Below are 6,460 nucleotides of genomic sequence, written 5' to 3'. Positions count from 1 at the left end.
GCAGAGCAAAAAAAAATTATTAGAGGCCTGGAAGACAAGACTTATGAAGAAAGGCTGAAAGAGCTAGGGTGATTTAGTCTGGAAAAGAGAAGATGGAGGGGGGGATTTGATAAGTGTTCAAATACCTGAAGGACGATTACAGAGACAATGAGGTTGAGCTTTTCTCCGAGACTGTAGAAGACAAGACTAGGAGCAATCAGCATCAAACTGCAGCAGTGGAAATTTAGGTTGAAGATTAGAAGGAACTTCCTAACTATGAGGGTGGTCAAGCATGAAAAAGGCTACCTCGAGAAACTATGGAATCTCCATCCTTGGAAGTTTTCAAGAGCAGGTTAGAAAGACACTTGGCTGGGATGATTTAGTCAGGGGTGATCCTGCCTTGGCTGGCCTAGATGACCGTCTGAGGCACCATCCAGCCCTACTTTGAAAGAGTGCACATACAGATGCTTACCAGGATCCACTCCTATGGATCTCATTGCATGGGCATAGGTATATTAGGGAACATTTTGCCCTTCCATCTGGAACACCAGATAACAGCCAAGGCTGAGGCAAGATATTTGATCTGACAGGCCAACAATCTGCCATGGAAAATTATATGCTCATTCTGTAATTGTGTAAATGTGGACTAACTGTGCTAAACTGTCTACATTTACACCAGTGTAACTGAGAACAAAATGTGTTCCTAACAAAGTAATTCAAAATATTGCTCAGGACTCTTCCAGATTCTTCCAAAGAAGCTCTTTTCCTATTCCCTTTTGCAGGTATATTAAAAGCATGCTGCACATCTAAACCTAATGTTTGCCAGGGAAAACAACTGTAAATGACCACACTTTGTGAATTAGTGTGTGAGCAAAACACCAAAAAACAGGATGTTTACCAAAATGAACTTTTCTCATTTATTTTGTCATTTGTCGCTTAGACTGAATTATTTATGATAATACGCTACTGTTGTATCTGTAGTATATACTGTGAAAATAACGAAATCTAATTCACATAAGACCTCGGTCCATTAAATCTTAGCAGAGAGGTGAGGAGAGGCTGCCAATTTTTGCAGATTATAATAGTGTGCAGTTTAGCAGAGAATGGATTATGAGCTTCTACTGTAGTTAAGATACTCCCCACCCATTTGCATTAGTTGCTGATAATTATCTAACATGCATTTCTATGAAATTTTCTATGCTGGTTATCATCCCAAAACCGAATTGTTTTGAAAGTTTGAGATGATTCAGTTCAGCTATTTTAGAGTCATCCAACTATTAAAAATGACACTTTTTGCATATCATTTAATTAAAATGTCTGTACTTACAAAATAAAAAAGCTGACTAAAATAGTCAAACTGTGTTTATTCAAATATGAAGAAAACGATTTTGCTAGTTTTGAAGTTATGACTTTTCTATGTGGATCACTTGTGAATTTGCTTTAAGCCAAGTATAACATTTTCATTGCTTGCTTATTTCACAGAATTTCAGACCACTGGGCAAATGTAGATCTTTAGATCACCCTGCATCACAAATTCATTCTTCAGGCTTTAGAGCTAAGGGTGGCTCAGACTTGTCAGTGCAATTCCATTTTGAAAAGCATCTATAGCAAAATGATACATTCTTACTCAATATATCTTCCTTCTCCAGTCCTTTTCACTCGGTATAGTCTTTCACACCTGTGCAAAGCAGTTATACAGTTCCAGCAAGCCAGAATTCTCCCCTCATATTAGTGGTAGGGCCTACACACTCATTTTGAACTAGTATAAAATACTACATGAAGAAATGATCAGTGGTGAATAAGGAACTGTTTGTATGTTTACTGGTTAAAATAAGTTGTTAGTACATTTTACTTCTGTTAGTGGTGCTGGCTCTGCTGTGCTAAGCATTCTGCTTCTTCTTATATATCAAGAGAATTTTTGGGGCCAAATTCTGGCTTCAGTGATACTACCATAAACCTTCTTGTAAACAAAGGGACAGCAAAGGTGTTACTGGGCACAGAATTTCACTTGCAATCTATATTATTGATGATGATGATGATTGAAAGAATGTACCGAGTACAGTTTGAGTCTGCAGGACTGGCAATTAGAGAAAAACGTATCTTTTAATTGCGAACTGAGGAAATCTGATCTGGAGCCAATGAGACATAACAAACCTGGAACTCCAGGAAACTGTTTTAGTTGCTTTTCAGAGCAGAATCTTCAATGCCTCCACTGCCGAGCTGCCTTACACATTTTACCTCTAATGATGCTCTTAAGCACTTAAGGGTGCTGTAAGCACTAAAGCTTGAGTTAAAGGCATGCTTAAGGGCACCTGAAGCTTTAGGGTGCATTGACACTAGAGAAAAAAGGTATTGTTTTTGGAACCAACTTATCTTTAAGATGAGTTCTGTATACATAAAGGCACCTGACATTGCCAGCTGGCACTGCCAGCACACTGTGAGTGTACATTCTTGGAGCAAATGTTAACAGTACCTTTTTGTGCACTAGTCCCCTGAGCAGCAGTGCAACAGCGATGCAAATGGAATCCACAAGCTTTGCAAGCCAAGCAGGGCACTTGGGCCATGCTACTTCCATGTCTGAATCCCTTGGGGAGAAGCCAAAAGAGATTTATTCAGACAAAACAGTGCCTGATACTGCAGCACATATTTAGCCTCTGAGCCAAGAATGGGTTGCAGGATGGAACCCACAAGACAATTAATAAAAAAGAATTGCTGTAAACGTTCTAAGTTACCTTTTCTAGCCTCAGGCAACCATCGCCCAAATTTGTGAGTACTTATCAGCCATCTGCCTGCTTCTGCACCTGTGCAGAATGGGTGACAAGTATCCATCCAGCCAGACTTTACCTACTGCAGGGGCATAATCCCTGCTCCTCACAACACATGTGGTTACAGGGCAGGATGTGGAACATATCACATGACAAGGGTCTTCTTACATGAAGTAAGATTCTTTATTTGATGAAGAAAAACAATATTATTTCTAAAGCTGCTTTGTTACTCAGGTGCAGACTCTAACATTTTAGGTACCTAATTATCCAGCAAAATATCTAGGGGATTTTCCACAAGTGCTAAGGTACCTAAATCCTACTGATTTAAATGGGACCTCAGCCCTCCTGAAAATCCTACCAGATGCCAAACTATCTTTGGTGTTTAAATACCTTTAAAAATTTTCCCTTCCCTGTATTTCTGCCCCACTAAACAACTTCTGCACAGAACTTTTCCCAGGCCTTCTTGCCTGTCTTCCTACTACAAATTTAAAGAGACAGGAAACATCCTCCCAGATAGAAATTGAAACAAATTTTGGTTCCTTACACTATAAATCTAACTCAGTGTAACATGAACACGTGCAAATAGTATACTAGCAATGATGAACTTGCTATGCAGACATGCCCCGCTCCTGGCGCTGTGCCAGGAACCCTGAGATAAGCACCACAATGCACAGGTACAGTAACAACTGGGACCAGTCCAGCTTTTGGATATACTGCCTCTATTACTAAAAAAACCCAAAACAAACTGGTTAGAGTGAACACAGTGACTAACTGCAGGGACAAAATGGATCTGGAATTGTTTAGCTACATCATTTGCCCCTGAAACAGAATTTCTGTAGCACATGAGAAACTTCAGCATGTTTAAGGGCAGCCTTCTCTCTTTTATCTGCCTTTCATCTCTTTTATGGTTTCTTTAAAGACTGAAGTCAACGCAATGTTCAGGTTGAGAAATCATGCATACATAAGTTAGGGTAACTCCCTCTATGCAGCCACACTGCACACCTTATATAATTTAAAAGACATGTTAATATCACTCAGTTGTACAATAACGAAAACCCACAAAGTTTCTTTTTAAAGGGGTTTGCCTGTGGGGGTTTTTTAAACATTAGAAATTCAGGTCCTCTCACTTCTGGAATACTCTAGGCCTCTAGAAAATTGGAGGGATTATGACATCACAGTATCAGTGTAGTGAAACCTGATTAACTGAGATGGAAAGTGATTTCTTTATTCAGATTGTTTAAAACTGATTTTTTAAAATTAACATGGGTTTAAATCTCTCATTCAAACAGTTGAAAGCAAAGAAGTCTTTCTTGCAAATTCGTTTAAGGGCTGCATGAGATTCCAGTACACATCTCTGAGTAAGCATTACCGCAAAAGCAAGACCAGTCTTGACATTCTTGATATTTCCCAGGACAAAAGACACTTGTTCAAAAAACAAAAACTTGCAAAAGTTTTTAAGCATCATAATTGCACAAATCCCATCTTTTCTTATTTAGGTCACTTTTAAGGCTCATGTTTAACAAAGGACACAGAATAAAAGTACTGCATGAGTACAATATATATGCTTTAATACAACGAGAATTCTGATATTTTTATATATATATCTCAGATACAAACACACACACATTCAGTCATATATGCTGACTTTAGTGCCTAAAATATATTTTTACTATTTTTGGCTCCTGTTATCATGATAAAATCAAGACAACTATAGGGCAGTGAGTTGGATTCTATTCTGGCTCATGTGTCGTTAGCAGAACTGTTAGCTAAGTCTTAATTACAGTGTCTTTATAATAATATATGAACCCACCTTGACTTTCAAATTGTGAGGAGAATTTGCAGGGCTGGAAATGAGAAAATGTGTGCGTTTATTGTAAATTGAGCATGTTTCATGTCGGAATCAGAGAGAGACCACAAAATAGAGCTGCACCATCAGATCACTTATTTTTTAGTGGAATGATAAAAAAAAGTGTAGTTTTTGGAAGATCTTCACTTCAGCTGCTTTATTTTTTCAATTTTAACATTGTAGTAGCACAAGATCTTTTTTTTAATATACCACCCTTATGTTTTAAAGATAAAAGGACACTACTGTATTTCACTTATAGAATTTACAAACTTTGTCAGTTTCTAGAGATATTATAATCTCCACAGCTCTACTGTCATAGCAGTTATTGTTAACCCACCCATCGTTACCTACCCCTGCAAGTTCCATATTAGGTCACTGTTTTGCTTGCAGAGTTTACAAGCTCCTGTGGCTTCAGGACATCCTTGGTAAATGTGTGTTTAAACCACACACAATATGGAGTAAGCAGAACTTTTTAACCTTGACTTGCTTTTCAAATGTCACTGAAAGCAACATAAAGGTCCGGGCTTTGCCCTCAGTCACCTATGTGCAGTTCCCATTGATTTAATTTGGGGCTTCATCTACAAAACTGGAAAGAGGCTTGGGACCTTTGTCATGAACACACAATTTCAGGTGTTTCTAGACTTCTCCAAGCGTAAAATTGCTGACCTCAACTTATGAACGATCCTTTTTAATTCTTACATGACTCAAAAATATTTTGGACTGGCTTGGCTATGACTGATGCCTTAGGTCCAACCTGCTGCAGATCCTCTGCAAGGTCCTACACTCACCACAACGTTTACCCAGCCTTAGCGCAGAGCAAACAGGAATATAGAACTATCTCCATTAAGAAAATGACCCACTGCTGACTTTTCAGAAATGGGTCCTCCCCCATCCCTCCTCTCTCACCTACCTGGGACTAGAAATGTCTCAACTTCTAGGTTAGGCAGCCTAGTCTTAACCAGTCTTTCTGAAATTGTTTTATTTGTTAAATGGGACAAAATCATTCTTAGTGCATGCTAACGCATGGCCAGGGAGAAACCAGCGCTAGGAACTTTGGTCTGCAATGGGTGATTCTCCTAATCTTAAGGAGACCATGGAGATTCACTATGGGTACAAATTCAGCAATGGGCAGGAAACACATTTTCTTGTAGCTGTCAGGTTCCCTCGAGTACAGGCAGTCCTCGACTTCAGACGTTTCGAGTTACAACGAACGGCACTTAACCATGTTTATAAATTGACACCATTTCAACTTTCTGACGTTTTGACTGACACTTGGTTCGACGCCACACCAGCAAACAAGTTCGCTGCATGGCCCATCTCTCTGGAGAACATCTGTCCAAACTTCCTTGGCCACTTTCTTTAGGAAAGCAGACAAGACTCCAGGAAAACATCCAGCCAAGACTCCTGAGAAGACTCCAGCCAAGACCCCTTCACAAAGTCCAACCAAGAGCCCCTCAAAAAGTCCAGCAAAGTCACCTCAAACAAGTACTTCCCATCAATATGATTGCTATTTACAATATAAACACATTAATGTAGCCATATTACTTGTCTATAATTGATTGAGTACAAAATTCTGGGTTATTTTTGGTGAAAATAGGGTATGGGGTTTGGTTCAGGAACCAATCCCCTATTAATAACATTGTTCCTGTGGGAAAGTCGGTTCCCAGTTATGACATTTCAACTGAAGAGGCGGTTTTCAGGAGCCGATTGTGTCCTAAATCGGAGAACTGCCTGTATGGTTTTTTCTTTTTCAGATTTCAGAGAGCGGGAAGGGACCACAAGAGGTCATCTAGCGAGTCCAAGGCCTTGCCTGAGGCAGAGCGGTCCCTGCCCGGACCATCCTACCCGCACGCAGCTCCGCCCTCTCCCT

The 6,460-nt window shown here is 39.6% G+C and overlaps 1 long non-coding RNA gene across 1 annotated transcript in view; it reads right to left on the bottom strand.

Moving 5' to 3' along the window:
- The window catches only part of LOC102378275, a 15,808-nt gene that overhangs the window by 2,224 nt on the left and 7,124 nt on the right, over nucleotides 1-6,460 (bottom strand). The window contains exon 2 of the long non-coding RNA XR_323213.3: nucleotides 2,453-2,564. This is a non-coding gene — a long non-coding RNA (uncharacterized LOC102378275). The remainder of the gene's footprint in view (nucleotides 1-2,452; nucleotides 2,565-6,460) is intronic.

This window comes from Alligator sinensis, unplaced genomic scaffold, assembly GCF_000455745.1.
Source record: "Alligator sinensis unplaced genomic scaffold, ASM45574v1 scaffold262_1, whole genome shotgun sequence".
Classification (NCBI taxonomy): Eukaryota; Metazoa; Chordata; order Crocodylia; family Alligatoridae; genus Alligator; species Alligator sinensis.
The sequence above is the reverse complement of the archived record's forward strand: the minus strand, read 5'-3'. Positions and strand labels throughout refer to the sequence as shown.